This window comes from Schistocerca cancellata, chromosome 4 (assembly GCF_023864275.1).
Source record: "Schistocerca cancellata isolate TAMUIC-IGC-003103 chromosome 4, iqSchCanc2.1, whole genome shotgun sequence".
Classification (NCBI taxonomy): Eukaryota; Metazoa; Arthropoda; class Insecta; order Orthoptera; family Acrididae; genus Schistocerca; species Schistocerca cancellata.
In genome coordinates, this window is record NC_064629.1 from 326,187,155 (window position 1) to 326,207,666 (window position 20,512).

A 20,512-nucleotide genomic window follows, 5' to 3' on the forward strand; every position below is an offset into this window, starting at 1 on the left:
AATTTTTATACGACCCATACGGGCCTGCGGAACTAATTGGGATATGCATCACCAAATTGCTGATGCACTTGCGCCACGTCATTCTTGCGGGACGATGCAAAGAGGACGTGGAAACGTTTAAGACACTTCTCCAAGAGTTGGAATACAATACAGGAGAATGCCCGCCTAATCAGACACAAAGTTATTACGGGGCACAGCAGCGCGATCGCAGTCGTGGCCGTAGTACTAATCAACGGCGTGACTGGTCATCGCGACGCGAACGGAACAATAATCGGGACCGGCCGTATAGAAACTGGGGTAACAGTCGCGAACACAGGTGGAACAACGGAAATGATCGAGGACGTGGACAGAATCGTGAACGGAACAGTTACGGCAACCAGAATCGATACTACGGTGAACACGGTGGGAATAGGACTGTAGGCGGAGCACCTCATGATGTTGAAATTCGGCCGGCTAACCCTAGACATAATCCAGCAAATGGAAATGAACAAAACCGGCAATGACAAACGATCAGCGCAGAAGGCGCCCAATCGGAACAAATGAGCGACATGGCAAATGAGTAGAAAGGACAGTGAGAAGTAGAGAGGACGGTGAGGAGAAAGAATTGATTAGTTTAAATTTGTGACGTATGCATTTTGAATAATATGTTGGTAAAAATTATGATAAAGATGTTTCTATGTGATTGATTGAAGTGATGTTTTTAAATTTTTTTTTCTTTCCTTGTGCAATTAGGATTTAGCTTGGTTCAAACGTGAAGATAAAAGGTTTCTTTGTGACCGAGTGAAATGCTGTTTATGGTTTTTTTGTGTAAATTGAAAAGAGTCGCTCCTGAGGGAAGCAAGATCTGTGTTGAATTAATGCAAAACTCAGGGGAATATCCGATCTGTGGGTATTATGGGTCTGGCAAACCCGGGTCGCCAGCTGTTAGTAGCCTTGTTTCCGATTTTCTGCTTTCAGTGCTACTATCTATCTATTACTATTCTATATCTGTCAGTATAAATGAGGATCTCTTACTATAGTATGCGTGCTGTATGAATATTTTAAGATAGGAGAACTCTGAGAAAGGAATGAGTAAGTTTGGAATCTTGAAAACAGGATGCGATAATACGATTGTTCAACCAATGGCTTCCCAATATGCGCTAATATGTTAATATTGATGATATATTTCTTTTTTGTTCTTTATAGCTGAGTAGGTAAAGTGCTGTCTGTGGATTTCGTCAGTATATTGATTCCCTTCAAGGTCAAAGAAGAAGTGTGGCTTGTGTAATTTACGTGGCCCTGAAATATTATTGTGGTAGTCAAATACGAGCAGTTTTTCAGCAAATGGAGAATGGAACAGAAATATGGATCCTTTCTGTAGTCTTGGTTGATGTTGAGCCAAAGCCTGAAAAATTATTCTGCGTTAATACTTGTCCTAGAAAAGAGACGTTTATGTGTTTTGCTGATGCTGTGAGCATTACAGCTTACTGTTTTCGCTGGTGCGGGATGCACTGCAGCCTATATGATTTGTACTGAGGAAATTTCCCTCTTGAAGGTAGAGGAAGATTAAATAATTTTGATTAGGGGACCGAAGGAAAGCTTGGTTTAAGGTAATAAGGATGAAGCAAAACATTTGTCATTTAAACTGCAGGAGGATTCGGATCTTTTGTGTCTGTTGTAAGTTCAATATGTTAAGATGATACTGTTTTACAGAATAGAGGAGACCACAATTTTGCCATTCATGAGAAATGAATCCAGAATAACCACCACAGGCGAAATAACTCATTTAGAAGCGAAAGGTAACTTAAAGAAGGAACGAAATTGGAGCAAAATGGGTAAGAAAATGTAATATAACCTGTAGGACAAAAAAAATTTTTTTACCCTTCTCAGAGTCATCTGTGTGATTAATTCTTGTCATAAGGTAATTTTAGATGAAATTTTCTTACTGTTTTATGTGTGAATATATGAGTATGATAAATGTATAATTGCGAGTCTCTTATCAGGTGTGTCAACTGGTATAAATGTTTTGACGTGTAAATAACCATTGTTCTTTTTACTGTGTATGTTTAAGGAAGGTTTCTCCATATTTATCATGTGACAAGACATATGCCGCGAGCGTCAGGAAGAGGACGAATTAGAACAATGTTGTAGTGGTGTAAACACTTTGTTGAAGTAGCATTGAAGTAGCTTGTTGGATTAACTAGTAGTGGATAGAAGTAGAATTTTGAGTAATACATGTTTATGGGTAGTTAGTTTGTAGTATAGACAACAGGTGTGCATGTGTGTGTGTGTGTGTGTGTGTGTGTGTGTGTAAATAACATGTGAACCCTATGCTGTCCTGACCTATACTTCCACAAGGCATAATCCTATTCATTTTAGTGAATTAATAAGTAGCATTTGAATTTTTAAAAAGTAAGTGAACCACATTAGTGATGTGGATTTAGAAATTATATTGTCAGTTCATTTAATTTTTATATTTATACTGTCAAGTCATTTAACTTTTATTTTTACATTGTCAATTCATCTAACTTTTTTTATTTAAAAAAAATTAAGTCTCACTTTTGTTGTTAAAAATTCTGAAAGACAATACTAAGTGGTATTATGTATGACATTTTGTAATCACATAACTATGATGAACAATTTCTGTGAATGCAGTTGACAACGTGAAAGCGAACCGGCTAAACTCTTACGAGACAGCGGGAGCAGTGAGGAGGAGGGCTAGTTGTAAACTAGCGGGTCTCCCAGCAGGACACGCTGTCAACCGGGCCACTTTGGGAGCGCGGTCGACAACAAAAGAAGGGCACGCGCCAAACACTTTCCCTTGCACCTGGAGCTAATGGCCGGCCGCACCAATGGTACCTTCCTGGAGGCGATGACCTGAGATGGGCGAGTGGTCCACCGTGCGGAAATCCATCTGCTGGCAATGCACCACACGCACGTGACCGTGGCGAGACGGGCGCGGTGAAACGACAGAAGACAGGTGATAAAGGGGCGCGGAGCCTTTTGACAGGTACTGTCCAGAGAAAATGGCAGACTTCAACGACGTCTATCAACATTTCCTGACGGATGCCCACTGTCAAGCGACAGTAAATCATAGTTCGATATTCTCTGGTCGCTAAGGGTGGCACAAAGAAGAGCCACTAAGTGTCATCCTTGCCCAGGAATATCAAACCGGCGAGCCAATTGAGGATAGCTCAAGAATGTAACAACACAAGGGGCGTGGAGCCTTTTGACAGGTACTGTCCAGAGAAAATGGCAGACTTCAACGACGCCTATCAACATTTCCTGACGGATGCCCACTGTCAAGCGACAGTAAATCATAGTTCGATGTTCTCTGGTTGCTAAGGGTGGCACAAAGAAGAGCCATTAAGTGTCATCCTTGCCCAGGAATATCAACATGGCGTGTCAAACGAGGATAATACACGAATTTGACAACACAAACTTGGAACCAAATCGAGATGTACGTGACACGGGCCACCAAGAGAAACTTCATGAGAGGGCAGAGACGGCGGGATTGCACATAACAGATGGACAAAAATCCCTACTGACAGCTGCGCCGACGAAACACCCCACCCCCCCTCCCCTTATATTGTGCCTCGGAACAGTGGAACTACTGAGTGTGTCAGTGAACAGTGATTATACAGTTCTTAGTTCAATGCATATACGTGTGTTTCTGTCAGAGAAACTTTGACTCGTGTGTTTTTGCAGGGGTTCGATTTATTGGTGTTTATTAGACTGACTCTTGTATTTTGCAGGTGTTCTATTTATTGTTTTTTTTTAGACTTTGACTCTTGTATTTTGCAGGTGTTTTACTCATTGGTATTTTTTTTAGACGTTGACTATTGTACTTTCAGTGCTGTTTTATTTATCAATGTTTGTTTATGTGTGATAAATTAGATTTGTGATATTTTGTTTTGTAAATTCATTGCTGTGGCATTGCTTCGTTTATCAGTCAGATAGCTTTTCATTCTCATTGGACTGTGATCGATTAGCCTTTGCATGGGGCATATTTATAGAGTGGAACCCCATAAGGGTAACAATCACATAATTAATTGTGGTTTCAGTATAATGACACAGTGATCATTGTTTGCTAATTAACTGAAATATAGTAGAGTGATTAAATTAGTGCCTCAAAGTTATTTTAATTCTACAAATTATTAGTTTTATAAGATATAGAGGTTTTTTGTGATAACCACTTTGTAAAACATGTTTTTTTCTCTTATCATTTTTTTTTTTTTTTTTGCTTTTGTGGATTGTGCATTGTAATGTTCTACTTTATAATACTGATGTTATTTTCATGTTCTTTTTTAATTGCTGTGGCCCCTTTGCTATTTTCATAAATTTTGCTTGTTAATAAACAGTCATAAATTTTCCTGTGATCAGTTGGCTCTTGCAATGAGCAAATACTGGTGAACTCCATAAGGGTAACAACCAGAAATTGTTTTCATATTAATGACACAGGAACCATTGTTTTTACTTGCTGACCGAATTAGGTCTACACTATCTTTTAAATAGGTGTCACAGATTGTGTTCTTTTTCTGTTTGAAATTGGTAGATTTTAAAGATTTGTTGAAATTATTGTGTTTTAGCAAGTAGCTGGTGACCATTTGCCTTTTCTTTACACTTTTGGTTTAAGTAGGGTGTGAGATGCCTGCTTGGGAATGTCCTAGCATGGCCAGAAAGTTCCCTGCACAGTCTTTTCCCGGAGCGTTGGGGTTATGAAAGGTCTCTGTTGGATTCCTTTCATGTTAATTTCTTAAATCTGTTGTCATTTACGGCATAAATTCCTCTTCTAAATTTACTGTGGCGTTTCTGACTATCTGGGAGGAGACTGAGTAGTGGAACGTGTTACGTTTACACATAAACAAGAACGATCTGTCACACCACTACACTTTAAAACACAGTTTATATGTAATTCATGTCACACAGTCTCATACGGAACCTACATCCGCTTTCTTTTATATACTGTATATGATAAGATACTGTCATCCCCCTTCCCTTCTGTGTGAGAGGATGAATGAGCAAATGTATTTCTAGTTGCATGCTTGAGGGTAGCAGACAAGCCTGTCTGCTAGAGAACAGTAGGACCAACGTCGGAACAGGTAGCTACGATTTCTAAAAGCAAAGAGGTTTCTATCCTTAGTATGGTCCTGTCTGTCCGTTGTCATGTTGGTATAGGAAGCTGCCCCTCTGGCAACTTCCGTTTGTATTTGTGAGCCACCCTCAGAAAGGGACCAGGTCAGTCGGTCCATGGCGAGCGTCTGAAGTGGTAAGATCTCCGGCTAAGCGCGTGTCTGCTAAGTCCGTAGGACAATGGATTTCTTAAGTTCAGCCTAACTGAAAATTTAATCACCTTTATTTCAGGTTTAGCTCTAAAATATCTAATGTTATCTTAAATTGCAGCGCAGTGTAATTCTCATGTGAAGTTCAGAATATATTCCGGTAGTTGCTTTGTCACTACTTTGTGAGTAAAGTGGAACCGCGTGTTGATCAGTAACTCTAAGTTCATCAATCTTAAATGCGAATGTGCGTGAGATTATAACGTCTCGTCTTGACAATATTTTGCAATATAGCAACTTTTCTTTACGTTCAACCCACGTGGGGTGTACTTTGTGAGACCAGTACCACGTGCTTATACAATTGTTTGACCAATCAGGTTAATAGTAAGACGATAGTAACCAGTTCGAGGTTTTTCTTTTGTAAATTGCTTTTCGATCTAATTTATTTTAATTATCAAAATTATTGGGGAGTTACACTCTTTGTGTAAACCAAGTTGACCACGTGAAGCATGTGGTGTAATCATCAAATTAGCCCTCAGCTATTCTTTTTGGGAAGATTTCACAAAGAGTTAATATGAATTTAGTATACCAGTGTATGGTAATTACATGACGGACAGGATTGTGCTACGAACGTAACTTCTTTGGGTGAAAATTGAATCGGTTGGTAGTGGTTAATTTTCTCTTGCATATGTTTCAACGTTCTTTGTGTGTTGTTTTATGAATGCAGTGTTGTATGCAGTCTCCCAATCTTGGCTCCGTATTTGATGTGTTCCGTAAGATTACAATCGCACATTTTCACAATCCTAAATAAGGCACCATTTTAATTACGACTCAAGTTTAATATGCTGAAATTTCAATGATGAATGTTAAAATAAATTTCCAAATATAAACTGACTTATTTCTTTTTATTTAAATTCTCTTATATATATATATATATATATATATATATATATATATATATATATATCACCAGTTGTCATATGACTATTAAAAGATTATAATTAATGTTAGTCTGGTTGGGAATTTGGTAGGCTAGACTGGATACCTGGTGAAACATTTACGCAGTAATGCAAGGTTAACTTCCCCAGACAGCTCACAGCTTTTAAACCGCTTTTATTGTCTAGCAGCACCGCTTACACCACAAAATAAAGCAACAACATTATAGTATATGTGACGTTTGTTTGGGTAAAAAAGCCTTTTAGTGTTAAATTTTTGCATCGTGATCTGAAATGCCATTCACCCTTTCACTAACAGGATTCCCATCTAGTAATGAAGAATGAATAAAAATATTGTCTATAGCTGTGCTACTGTTCCCCTGCACCCTAGTTGGAAAAAACACAGTCTGCATCAGATCACATGAATTTAGGAGATTGACCAGCATCCTTTTTCTTGCACCATCATATACAAAATTTATACTGAAGTCACCACATATAACTAATTTCTGGTACTTCCTGCAAAGTGAATCAAGAACCCTCTCTAGCTTGAGCAGAAATGGTCTGAAGTCAGAGTTAGGCGACCTACAAACAACAACATTTAGATGTTTAGTTTCACTAAATTCAACTGCCCCTGCACAACATTCAAATATCTCTTCAGTGCGGTGCCATGATATGTCTATGGATTCAAATGGAATACTGTTTTTTACATATATAGCCAGTCCCCCACCCTGTAAGGAACTCCTTGAAAAACGGCCAACTAATCTGTGTCCTGGTAAAGGAAGCCTCTGAATTTTCAAATTAATTAAATGGTGCTCCAACATATCAATAATTTCAGAGTCAACATATATAAGCAGTTCACAAACTTTATCTCCAATACTTTTTATATTTTGATAAAATATTCTAATTCCTTCTCTACTTGGAAACAAGACGTCCTCTGAAGGTAATCCCTTACTTAGAGGGACTTCCTTTATGCAGCTATAACTATCAGCTGACTTCAAACCAAAAAAGGTGCAGCTCTAACATCAAACAGTTAACTGCTGTTTAAAGTAATCCTCATATGCTGCACAGTGGGATACAGAATATAACACTTGCCACCAAAAAGATCTGCCAGGATCAACAAACACGGTGGATTTCAGTAAATAATGACAGTGGTCACTTTCCCTAACACGACTGGAGCTAACATGCTTACCTCTCGTCTTGGAAAGATGTCTAGTCGCTGTCATCTTGATCAGTATCTTCTCCACTGGCTGCAGGCTCTAACGTGCATGCAGTAAACAGTGCATAACGAAGCGGCCAGTTCAAAAAAATTCAGTGCTATTAAAAATTAAATAACGTAATACATGGGTACCACTTGACTTTATTTCGATTTATTTAATCATAAAATCAAGGAAATGATACTGAGACGCACTCTAGTTCCAGTACTCATTTCAAAGTTTACGGATCTATAGCATTGTATAAGTCACATCAAAATGCCCACCCAACTAGCCGCGCGGTCTAACACTCTGCTTTCCGAGCAGGAAGGCGTGTCGGTCCCCGGCACGAATCTGCCTGGCGGATCGGTGTCGAGGTGCGGTGTGTCGACCAGCCTGTGGATGGTTTTTAAGGCGGTTTTCCATCTACCTCGGCGAATGCGGACTAGTTCCCCTTATTCCGCCTCAGTTACACTATATCGACGATTGCTGCGCAAACACTGTCTCAACGCATGCATACACCAACAATAACCCTGGGTTCGGTGTGGGGCGGCGGTGAGGTAGGTGGAGAGCTGTGACCTGTTGTGGGGTTGTGAACCACTGAGGGATATGGTGGGACCAAGCCTCTCCGTCGTTTCTAGGTCCCCAGTTTAATACACAATACACATTCAACAAAATACTCCATATGATCCTAGAATTAACACGGAATTAACCCGAGCTTGCACCAGTTGTAATTCGAGGCAGTTTTAATAAATTATTCTATCATCACGCGACGTCACATTTTACACAAGTATTCACGTACTACCTCCTCCAAAACGCATCACAGCCTCCGAGTGAACTGTCTTAACAGCTGGGCGCCTGCCCGCTCAGAACGATCTTGTGACTGGTCTGCAATTTTCACCAATGACTGTCAACATTAACTTAAACTTGTATTATTTCTTGTGTAGGCATCGAAAGTCACTGAGATTATTATTATCAAGCTTTCAGTGTAAGTAATGTCAGAAGCACATTTAGAGACACATATTAACATCAGTAAATATAATGATGAAAATTATATTCCTTCCCTCCAAGCCTCGCAGGTAAATCCCTGCTGTCTGTATAGGTTCCAGCATGATTCGGCTCTTACTCAACCCACCGTTCTAGCAATCTGAGACCACACGTATTCACGTACTGCCTCCTCCGAAACGCATCACAGCCTCCGAGTGAGCTGTCTTAACAACTGGGCGCCTGCCCGCTCAGAGTGCTCTTGTGACTGGTCTGCAATTTTCACCAGTGAGTGTCAAAATTAACTTAAACTTGTATTTTTTTGTGTGTGGGCATTGAAAATCACGTGGTGTGACTTGTACGCGTCTCACTACCTTACAGGGACGTGAATCTTCCTACATTTAATGTTACAACGCAACCATAGAATGTACTGAAATGTAGGCATAGCTGCGGCATAAACGACTCAATGGGAAGGATTTTAAAAATATATAATAAGGGAGGTTTGTTTCGTCCGCCAGCCAGGATCAGAGCTTTCCTTGACGCAGTTAAAAATGACCTAGGACTGAGAAGTCCAGCATTCAGGAATTTGTGATGCTGGAGCACTGTATAACAGAGAGACACAAAATGATGTACGATGGCACGCAGATAATTTCGATTGAAATTAAACTGTTTGATGATATAATAAATAGAGACAATTGCTATTATTTACGAAAAATCTCGAATCCCATTTTGTATTAAATTAAAAACAAAAACAAAAGCGGTCTTTGCTTTTCCCACCAGAGGCAAATACTCTGTAACGTTTCATCATATTTATCAGCTTACATCATTGGGCTATTTATTTATTTATTTATTGCTTCCTTTAGACCTATTGTCACTACCTACATGATAGGTCATGTTTGTAATATTTCTTAAGTTGCTACATATTGTAATTGATTGGAAAGTTGTATATCTGCATACTAATAATAATAACAATAATAATAACACCAATAATATCAGTCATCATTATTATCATCATTATCATTATCATCATAATAATAATAAAAAATAATGATTAAGTAACGGTGAAAAATATATTACAAATCAATAATTTTTGTTAAGAGAATGTACATCTGCATATTAATAATAATAATAATAATAATAATAATAATAATCAGTATTGTTATATGATTATCGTCATCATCACAGTACTAATAAAATAGTGTTTAAGTAATGGTATAAAGTATATTATGTATCAATAATAATTTTACTTAAGAGCATATATGTATATGAATTGGCTAAAAATAAAACATAAATGTAAACAACACTCACAGATTAGGTCTTACTGCCCTAGCACACTGAGATATCATTGCAGCTCTGCTGATTGTGATAGAAATGTGTTATTTCACACATCTTACAGTGATTTAAGAAATTATAGTGTTAAATTTTTTAGTTTCATGTGAATTCCAGTATGTCCATTTGACATGTTATTTGAAATACCCTGAAATGAACTGAATAAAAAGGACTCTGTTTTAAAGGAATCTATCTTGCCAGAACAAAAGATTTTCATGAACTATCTGATCAGTAGCTCATTATTTGCTGTTTGCAGTGATATTTACAGTTTTAGTTGTAACTGTGAGGTATACATATAACAGATTTTTATTTTTTTACTTACAAAAAAGTAAGAAACTTGCCTTATTGGTTTACCTATATTATTTCTTAAACTAATAGTACCACATCTCGTGTACAGTATCAGACCAATTAGCATGGCTTGCTGCAACAGGGGAGGTAGCTGTACTTCTTCGGTCTGGAAGTAGGTTTTGAAGTAAATTTCCACATTACAGATGACTGAGCAGCAGGTGGTGTGTAGCAGCTCTCCAGGAGTTCTAGTGTGGAACTGTCCATAAGACACTTTTTGTGTAACTGGCAGCGCTGCCAGGTCGGCAGACCTGCTGGCAGAATCTCGTGTTGGCAGAGCTGACACACTGAGGTCGATGCCAGATGCCAGAAACTCCATTGCGTCCCATGCATTGTGTCTCACGTCTCTGACAGCAGAGCTGCTGTGACATCCCAGTATCGTTGGGTCCTTAGGAACTGTGAAGACTGTCCAGACATAGAGTAATAGTGTAACTTGTGTAACATAACACTACGTATACTGTGTTCATCATAAGAATAAACCTGATGTAAACATTATAACACGTATTCTTCTGAGTTGGCAGGAATCTCATTGGATTTCGTTTCACATGAAGCAGAAGCCAAGCTGTCTCAAGTCCGTTTAAGTACGCAACATGGTTACATTTTATGCTGTGCTTTACGCTCACATCGACTGAGCGATAATACGGGACACAGCTTTACCAGTGCATGTAACTTGGACAGCACATGCCAACCAGCTGGCCCAACTAAGCTGCAGTGATACGAGCAGTTGCAGTTACGTCGTAGAAAGAGACGAGCAGAGAAACAATACAGCTTCGAATGTCATTTAATTTTTAACAGAATTCGGCAAAGCTCCAGCAGTTCCACACGCTTCTTAGGGACCCAGACGGAAAGCATAATACGCTCTCCTACTTAGCTAACATAATATCGTAATTAAAAACGAGAGTGACGAAAATTCCTGACTTAAAAACAGGGTTATTTCTCTGCCTACACTATGTATAACTTAAAAGCGTATCGCACAGTTAAATATCGAAGCCACTGAAGGTACTACTTACAGTCGTTCGTCTGATACTCTCTGAACTCCTCCCGTATCCAAATCCGAGAAATACATTTCCGTACTGGACGTGTCGTCTGCTACGTTGAATGCAAATCGATTCACAACAGAATCAATCAGTCATCCAGTGCCACATTTTCAGGTCTTTCTTTATGACGTGCCGTTCTTTAACCCACCAGCGCTCAGTAGTGACAAGTTCCAAAGCTTTGAGCATTAGTTCCAAAACGTCTGACAGCTTAAATGTCTTGTTTTTTCTCGTGGAAAATCCCTTAACTTGGCTACACATTTGTTTATATTAAGTGGGACGGTGGCAATTGTAGAGATGCATGATTTTTATGGTGTGCTGGACGTCATGAAAATTATTGTTTTCTGTGTTTCTAAAACGCTTATCAGTCTGGCTAGTGTACGACCACATCTGTGTTATAAACAATGGGCACAGTCCAAATGAAGAGTACTTGTTTTTTATTTTTGTCATAAAAACTTAATTTGTTATGTTTTTGTAATATAAACAAGCTTTATTAACAGTCTTTTATAAAATATCCGTAATCAAGAATTCATATTTGTATTGAAAAGTGGACTACTGTGCGGAATATACACTACTGGCCATTAAAATTGCTACACCACAAAGATGACGTTCTACAGACGCGAAATTTAACCGACAGGAAGAAGATGCTGTGATATACAAAAGATTAGCTTTTCACAGCATTCACACAAGGCTGGCGCCGGTGGCGACACCTACAACTTGCTGACGTGAGGAAAGTTTCCAACCGATTTCTCATACACAAACACCAGTTGACCGGAGTTGCCTGGTGAAACGTTGTTGTGATGCCTCGTGTAGGGAGGAGACTTTGATAAAGGTCGGATTGTAGCCTATCGCGATTGCGGTTTATCGTATCGTGACATTGCTGCTCGCGTTGGTCGAAATCCAATGACTGTTAGCAGAATATGGGATCGGTGGCTTCAGGAGGGTAATACGGCCTCGTGTCACTAGCAGTCGAGATGACAGGCATCTTATCCGCATAGCTGTAACGGATCGTGCAGCCACGTCTCGATCCCTGAGTCAACAGATGAGGATGTTTGCAAGACAACAACCATTTGCATGAACTGTTCGACGACGTTTGCAGCAGAATGGACTATCAGCTCGGAGACCATGGCTGCGGTTACCCTCGATGCTGCATCACAGACAGGAGCGCCTGCGATGGTGTACTCAGCGACAAACCTGGGTGCACGAATGGCAAAACGTCATTTTTTCAGATGAATCCAGGTTCTGTTTACAGCATCATGATGGTTAGCGACATCGCAGTGAACGCACATTGGAAGCGTGTATTCGTCATCGCCATACTGGCGTGTCACCCGGCGTGATGGTATTGGGTGCCATTGGTTACACGTCTCGGTCACCTCTTGCTCGTATTGACGGCACTTTGAACAGTGGACGTTACATTTCAAATGTGTTACGACCCGTGACTCTACCCTTCATTCGATCCCTGCGAAACCCTAAATTTCAGCAGGATAATGCACGACCGTATGTCGCAGGTCCTGTACGTGCCTTTCTGGATACGGAAAATGTTCGACTGCTGCCCTGTCCAGCACATTCTCCAGATCTCTCACCAATTGAAAACGTCTGATCACAGTCTGCTTCTTAGTTAAAGACTATCATGTTAACTTCTTCACCGTATATGTTTGTGCGTGTGTGTGTGTGTGTGTGTGTATGTGTGTGTATAACTTATTTTGAACATTTGCTTCATTAACTATTTGACTGCATTCGGGTGGACGACGGTTCAATCCCGCGTCCGGCCATCCTGATTTAGGATTTCCGTGATTTCCCTAAATCGCTCTAGGCAAATGCCGGGATGGTTCCCTTGAAAGGGCACGGCCGACTTCCTTCCCCGTCCTTCCCTAATCCGAAGAGACCGATGACCTCGCTGTCTGGTCTTCTCCCCGAACAACGCAACCCCAACCCAACTATTTGATTACCATTGCTGCTTCACAATTCGATTAAAGAAGCTATCTTCTAATCTGTTCTTAGGACAGATTTAAATATTAAAAACCTCAAATTGCAAAGTGCAAAAAATGGCTCTGAGCACTATGGAACTTAACATCTTAGGTCATGAGTCCCCTAGAACTTACAACTACTTAAACCTAACTAACCGAAGGACATCACACAAATTCATGCCCGAGGCAGGATTCGAACCTGCGACCGTAGCAGTCCCGCGGTTCCGGGCTGCAGCACCTACAACCGCACGGCCACCGCGACCGGCTGCACAATGCATTAATAAGCTTTCTTAATCATAACATGGAAATAGCCGCAGGAATCAGTGTGGGACGTAGGACGGATGTATCCTCTAGAACAGCGAGGCGAAATTTGGCGTTAATGGGTTATGGCAGCAGACGACAGATGCGAGTGCCTTTGTTAACAGCACGATATCGCCTGCAGCGCCTCTCCTGGGCTCGAGGGCAAATCATTTGGGCCCTAGACCACTGGAGGAGATGAGCCTAGTAGCCAGTCGCCGACTCACCTCAGAAGATGTTGCCCGCAGTAGGCAACGAAACGTCAGGAAGGAGAAGCAGTTTTATATATGGACCACGGCAATTCAGCTTTCTTAACATAGCCGAAGTGAGAAGATTCTGTGTCAACATGATTATGACGTTTGTTGATAGCAAGTTTAGTAACTTTTACTTAATTAAAGTTCTGTTAAATGGTGCTGTGATTAGGAGCACTCATTTATAATGTTAATATTAAATGTAGTAGTTTGCTTTCATTTAAAACACTGCAGTTACACAATTAAGAGCTGCATACATCTTTAGATTTACTAATAATAGAACTGTTGCTGACTTGTGGTCTGAAAGTCCATATAAAAGTGCAACACTAATGTGAACACAGTTTTATAGTTAGAAACAAATGAAGAAATGTTTTTTTAGTTTTGTTTCTCAATTAATGTAAACATAAATTTTGAATCTTATGTAACTGCTGTCATCTCCAATAACAGAATGTATTTATCTTTTCTCACTAAATTCACTTACTTTAACTTATTTTTGCAGTCATATACTTTCAGCTTTGCAAGCAAGTGTAATACGTTACTATTTTTACCAAGTTCATGCAGGAATGCACATTCAAGGCTTACGTATTGTTTGATTTGCCACTGAAAGCAATAATCCCACTTTATCAAATATAAAGCATAAAATCAGCACTCTAGTACTGCCAGGGTGGTTTGTGTAATGGTAAGTAGTAGCATCTGTCTTAGCTGTGCATACTGCACTGCCACAATCTGTGCTGATGTTGGAGAACAGTAAGCAGATAGAAAGTAGTGTCGGTTAGCAACTGCAATAGTTCAGGTTGTCTTCGAATACCGTTTTCTTTCAATGTGAACTGTTTGGGAACATTGGAACTGTCAGAGTGAGTAGCAGATTATATATTATGTTGAGACTGACGTAGATGACAATCTGAAAGTTGTCTGTTATAATTTGCCTGTATCGCGGTTTATATGTCTGTTACTAGCGAGTAATCTTTACTGTAATATTTGTTCCCATTGGTCGATTATCAGTGTAGCCCCTCCAGCTTCTGCTACATTGGACTGTCTTAAAAAAGTTTTTTGAGACAGTGGAAATGTAAAGCGGCTGTACTGAGTGCATGGCTTGTAAGTGAGAAGGACACAAAGCGAGAATGAAGGAGCATTATGGATAAATGTGGCATTGGGTTTGTATATGTGATGTTACGCTGAGAACTGTATAGGTCATTTCTCCATGTGTCTACACTGGAAACGCTGGACTAGCGTTCTGGAGGACGACTGTTCAAACCCGCGACCGGCCATCCATATTTAGGTTTTCCGTGATTTGGATAAATCGCTCTAAGCGAATGCCCGAATGGTCCCCACTAAAGGCACTGCAGATTTACTTCTCCATCCTTGATACCATCCGAGCTTGCACTCCGTCTCTAATGACCTCGATTAACGTTAAGCCCAATCTTCCTTCTTTCTTTTCTACTCTGGAAGACAAGATAATATTTTCCTGTAATTGTGAACTTCGCGAGCCATATTGGATGCGGAGGTACCTTCTGTATGGAAGCAGCATGTATTGAGAAGGGGGACTAGCGGTTACCATTAATGGGGGACAGTTATCGTTCTCTTTACATGGTGTAATTCAGTTGAGCAAAGAGATTTTCCACTCACCAAAGGTTTCTTGCATTATGTTAATTTGACTAATACTCTGTATATCAAGTCTTTCGTCTTTTCATGCCCATGAATGCCACGTGGCTTTTGTGACATTAAATATGATGATGCCTCTAAAATTATTTGTACGTTGTGTGTTTAAATAATAATTGCATATTACAAAAGATCTTGCATTTATTTACTCATCGTTCCCTCATCAAATTGAGTGCAAAAGTACATTTTTATAAACTTAGTTTTTGAAATACATGAAGCTACGTGTACTCGTATCGTGCAACAAGGGTAATTAATTACGATCCTGTGCCACCACCATCACCGCTATTTCAATAGTAATTATTCAACAACTTACAGATTTTTCAAGAGCGAAATATTACCTGGAGTTTTCTAGTAGACTTATTATAGGTTCCAGAAGGTAAAGTTCATGTCAAAAACTTAGGATCAACTGTGGTGGTGCCATGTTCCATGCAATGTTTTGTAAATCGTATGATCTCAGCTTAGCATAGAAAAGTGTTCTGAATTGTAAGCAAGAGCCCAGCATGCTCCTTACACTAGCTTTGCCTTTAAGGTGTAACATAGGAAATGTTAGTTCCTGTGGTAGGAAATTTATATATTACAAAGCAATAAATAATGCTTTTTGGGGGGGGGGGGGAAGAGTTCATTATTTGCAGCAAAGTGGGCATCATTTATCAGGGCACTCTTATGTTGAACCCTTATGTCCACAAGTTTAAACGTTTTTACAAACAGACGCCATACAAAGTATCTATATCTTAACTAAATGGATTCATAATAACAAGTTCATCAGGCAACTGTTTAACTAATTAAATGAAAGTAATTAATTAGTTCAATCAGTTTCACCGTACTAATCGCAAAGATTGTCCCGAGTAGCTATTGTCGTCGGAAAGTGCAATTACGTCAAGAACAATTAAAGACGAGTCCATTAGACTTGGCTCTCAGGGACTGTACTAGGTCATACAATTTCGAGAGAGAGAAGGTGGGGCCATTAGACTTGCAGTGGCAATAAAAATGGCATAGCGCCATTTTATGTTGTTCTCGTTAGTACTGACATTTCGCAAAAGAATAAATAGTTTCAATAGATAAGAAAGCCAGATGAAAGATATAACTGATACGGAATTACTGCTAATCAGAGATTTCTAATACGATCAACGTTTCCAGAGCTAAAGCTAACAAAAGACATATTTTGCTACCACTCTTGGAAATAAATTAATTCTCTCACTAAGACTTATGTGACACTCAGCAAGATGTCAACAGATAGACCAGTGAATGCTACACTCATTTGTATTATTCGCGTATTTGTTAACCAGTGGTAGGCCATCACTAATTACTGTATTTGATTAATCACTTTTGCAACGCTACAAAATTAATGCAATATTACACACAGCAGCTATAAGAATAAATATTAAATGTCTATGCTTTCATGTAAATTAAGCTCAAAATTAGGTGACGTTAAATTTGTATTATTAATACTGAAAATTGTACGAGGAAAAAAAGTGCTATATGAACTAGGAGTCCATAATTGGGAAGAGGGAGATCGCCCCGTAGGAAAGACGCCTTATTTGTATCACCATAAAATTAATACTGAGGTGAGTTATGCTGCATTCATTGTGGTACAGTGGTTAGCGTCGGTGGCTGGAGTGTTGCTACCAGTACAAACCCAATCACTAGCAGTTATTTGGTATTAAGTATTTATCATTTCTGGAAGGTTCTCGAAATTTCTTGTTTGTAATTTTAGTATATTCTGGAATAATCGATGTTTCTACAAATAGGAGCACTTTCTTCAGGAGTTCAGTTCTTTTCTACCTGTACGATGGTGTTCGTAATAAACGTGCTTTCTGTACTACATGTGTTGCACTTCATTGACGACCCTGTTTTCAGATTTGGATCTCATTGTCGTTATTACGTGACAATACATTTTTCAGTTGTTCAAAACTTATTACTTTATGCAAATGATACAAAACACTTTAACTCACAGAACATTTTAGTTAGACATAGAGCGTTTAGAGTCAGTTTGTTCAGAAATTAAAGTTGTATATCATTGCACAAGTATTTTGTAAATATTAGGTACGGACTTTTCCAACCTGGTGAATCAAGACAATGGTGCTTGGAGAATCCTGGTGGTGAGGAAAGAATATGAATTACATTACGTGAGTTGGGTGGGGGGGAGGGGGGCAGCACTATTCGAGCTGCGTTTGGCGTTTGTTTGAGGTTTCTGTATCACTTTAGGCACACATTTAGACGCATTTGTTAAGTACTTGATGTGAGAATGTGTCGCTGGGAGTGATGCTTTGCTCCACACTCTGAAAGTTTTGGAACTCAGAGTAATTACCCAGTGCTTCAGTTTCTCCGATGGGACGTGGTAAAATTTAGCTTTAGTGAGACAGGTTACAAATCTTGGATATTTTTTAGCAGTTCTGCACGATTGCTTTTCTTACCCTCAGAACTGTCCATATGCTTCTCTTGACTTTAACTTATTTGTTCCATGCTTTTCCACCTTTGCAAAATAAAATGGTTCAAATGGCTCTGAGCACTATGGGACTTAACATCTTAGGTCATCAGTCCCCTAGAACTTAGAACTACTTAAACCTAACTAACCTAAGGACATCACACACATCCATGCCCGAGGCAGGATTCGAACCTGCGACCGTAGGAGTCCCGCGGTTCCGGACTGCAGCGTCTAGAACCGCACGACCACCGCGGTCGACACCACCTTTGCATTTACAATCAGCTACACCGGATAGGTCCGACGATTTACCACACTCGTCACGAATTACTTGGGATATTAAAAAATTAACCGAACTTCAGTTCTCATGAGTTTCGACTAGCATAATTTGAAATCAGCCCTACGTAAATATTTAGGAGTATTTTAAAGACTTTTCGATGAATAATATTTTCAAGAACCGAATGGAATGATGCACTGAGCTATAAACATTAAACAGTTGTCCATACATTTCGTACTCGTACCGCAACACCGTCGTCGACGATAATCAACATTATTTTCTATTGAAAACCCAGGAAGGAGCAGTAGCGTAGCATATTACGAATTAAATGAAGAGAAATGGTTGGATAACGTAGTATTTAATTCATCACCTTCTCCTGCATCTCATGGTGTTGTTTAGCACGACAGTATCTATGATTAAAGCGTACCGCAACTGAAATAAACGAAACTACCTTTTCCGATCAACCTGTCAATGTTCCTAAGACTCTACTGATCTGAAATTATACAGCAGAACTGTCACCATTTTTACACTAGTTTTTAACGGTTGTTTCTTTTTACCACCTAGTAATCAGCAACATATGAACTCAGAATAAGAAAGTGTTTTCTTTTGTGTTCTAGTCACTCATGGCAGTTGACAATTTGAACATATTGTAGTTGGGGAGGAAGCGAAGTACAAAGATCTTTGGCCTGTACGCAATTCTGCATCCATAGTTACAGGTCAAGAGATCGCTTCATTAGACACATCACCCGCCTTTAGTTTTCATCCGACATCAAAGTCTACACCATCACAACATGCGGGTGAAAAATTTTTACTGTATAGCTTTGTATGACCATTTGCTCTAACGCTTTTTTTTTCAAGGCCAGAGTAGCTATATTCGTTCATACTTCAAGGGTTGAAAACTGTTACAAGTGTTGTCGATTAATTTAAAATTAAGCTACACATTCCTGATTTTCAGAAAAAAAAGAACAGAGTCATTAATGTGTACTTTTCAGATTGATATACCAGGTGTACCAAATTCGAGCACTCAGACGCAAAAGGGCTATTCCTTGCATACTAACAAACAAAAATGTCTATAACTAATCAACATTATTTTATTTTTAAAACCCAGGAAGGAGCAGTAGCATCGAATTTTACGAATTACATGAAGCGAAATGGTTGGATAACGTAGTATTTTTTTAGGAAATTGACGTCAGAGAAATACACTTCAGCTGCACTGTAGTCACACGTCCGACCATTGTCTTGATTTACACTCGAAGACAAAAAAAAAAAAAAACAAGCATCACGAAGGAGTTATGCAAATTGGTCACAAATTGATATTCATACAGGTATCGCCAGAAAATGAAAAATTGTAAGCTTTGGCGGTCGATGGATGAATGTGTGACGAGGCAGCGCAATTGCACCGCGCAGCTAGCAAGAATAGTAAATAGAGGACATACTGATATCAGGGCATAAAATCTTTGCGAATTTCACTCATTGTATTCAGTTGGACAGTAACTATGCCACACAAACAGGCGCTTGGACAGTTTATTCAGATGTCGGTAATTGAGAGAGGACGTTTAGTTGAGCTCAAAGAAGCCGGTTGGAATAATCAGCGAATCGCTCTACATTTGAGTAGGAGCGGCGCCACTATTCGACGATGTTGGTAGGAAAGGGTGAACCATAGCCGAACACAGCGTCAAGAAGGAAGAGTTCGACCTAGATACAAGACAGAACGAGAGGATCGAACAGTCGTCAGGGAGGTTTTCGTCATTATGATCAATTCGACGTGCACCACAAGGACCATCAACAGACGACTCACAGGAATGGGGTTGAGATTACGGCGCCCCTTGTGCCAACTACAACTGACTTCTGAGCACCAACAACTTTTGCAGTGATGACTGCCACTTTCGGCCTGAAATCTTATTGACTGGAGTAGATTTCTCTTCAGTGATGAGTCCGGCTTCGAAGTGAACCCCAATGGGCCAGCGATGACGTGTTCGGACAGCGGTAGGCTACTCCGCCATATGTACCGACAACCACGAGTGATCGTCTGGGGCGCCATTTCTTTTCATAACAGGGCTCTTTCGTTGTCATCCGTGGCACTCTTACAGCACAGCGGCACGTCGAAGACATTCTATGCCCCGTTTCGTTGAACTTCAAATGGCTCTGAGCACTATGGGACGTAACATCGGAGGTCATCAGTCCCCTAGAACTTACAACTACTTAAACCTAACTAACCTAAGGACATCACACACACCCATGCCCGCGGGAGGATCCGAACGTGCGGCCGTAGCGATCGTTTACCTTCATGACAAGCCATCCTGGACTTACATTTCAGCAACATAATGCCCTCCTGCACACGGCGAGACTTTCTACTGCTTGTTCTCGTGCTTGTCAAACAGCAGGGTCACTGGTTGTCTCCCAATTGAAAACATAATGGACAGTGCCTTATAACCAGCTCGTGAGTTTGACGAGCTAACGAGCCAGATGGGCAGAATTTGGAAACGACATCCCTCAGGAGGACATCTAATAACTTCGGCATCAGTGCCATGTCGTATAACTGCTTGCATAAGGGCCAGAAGTGG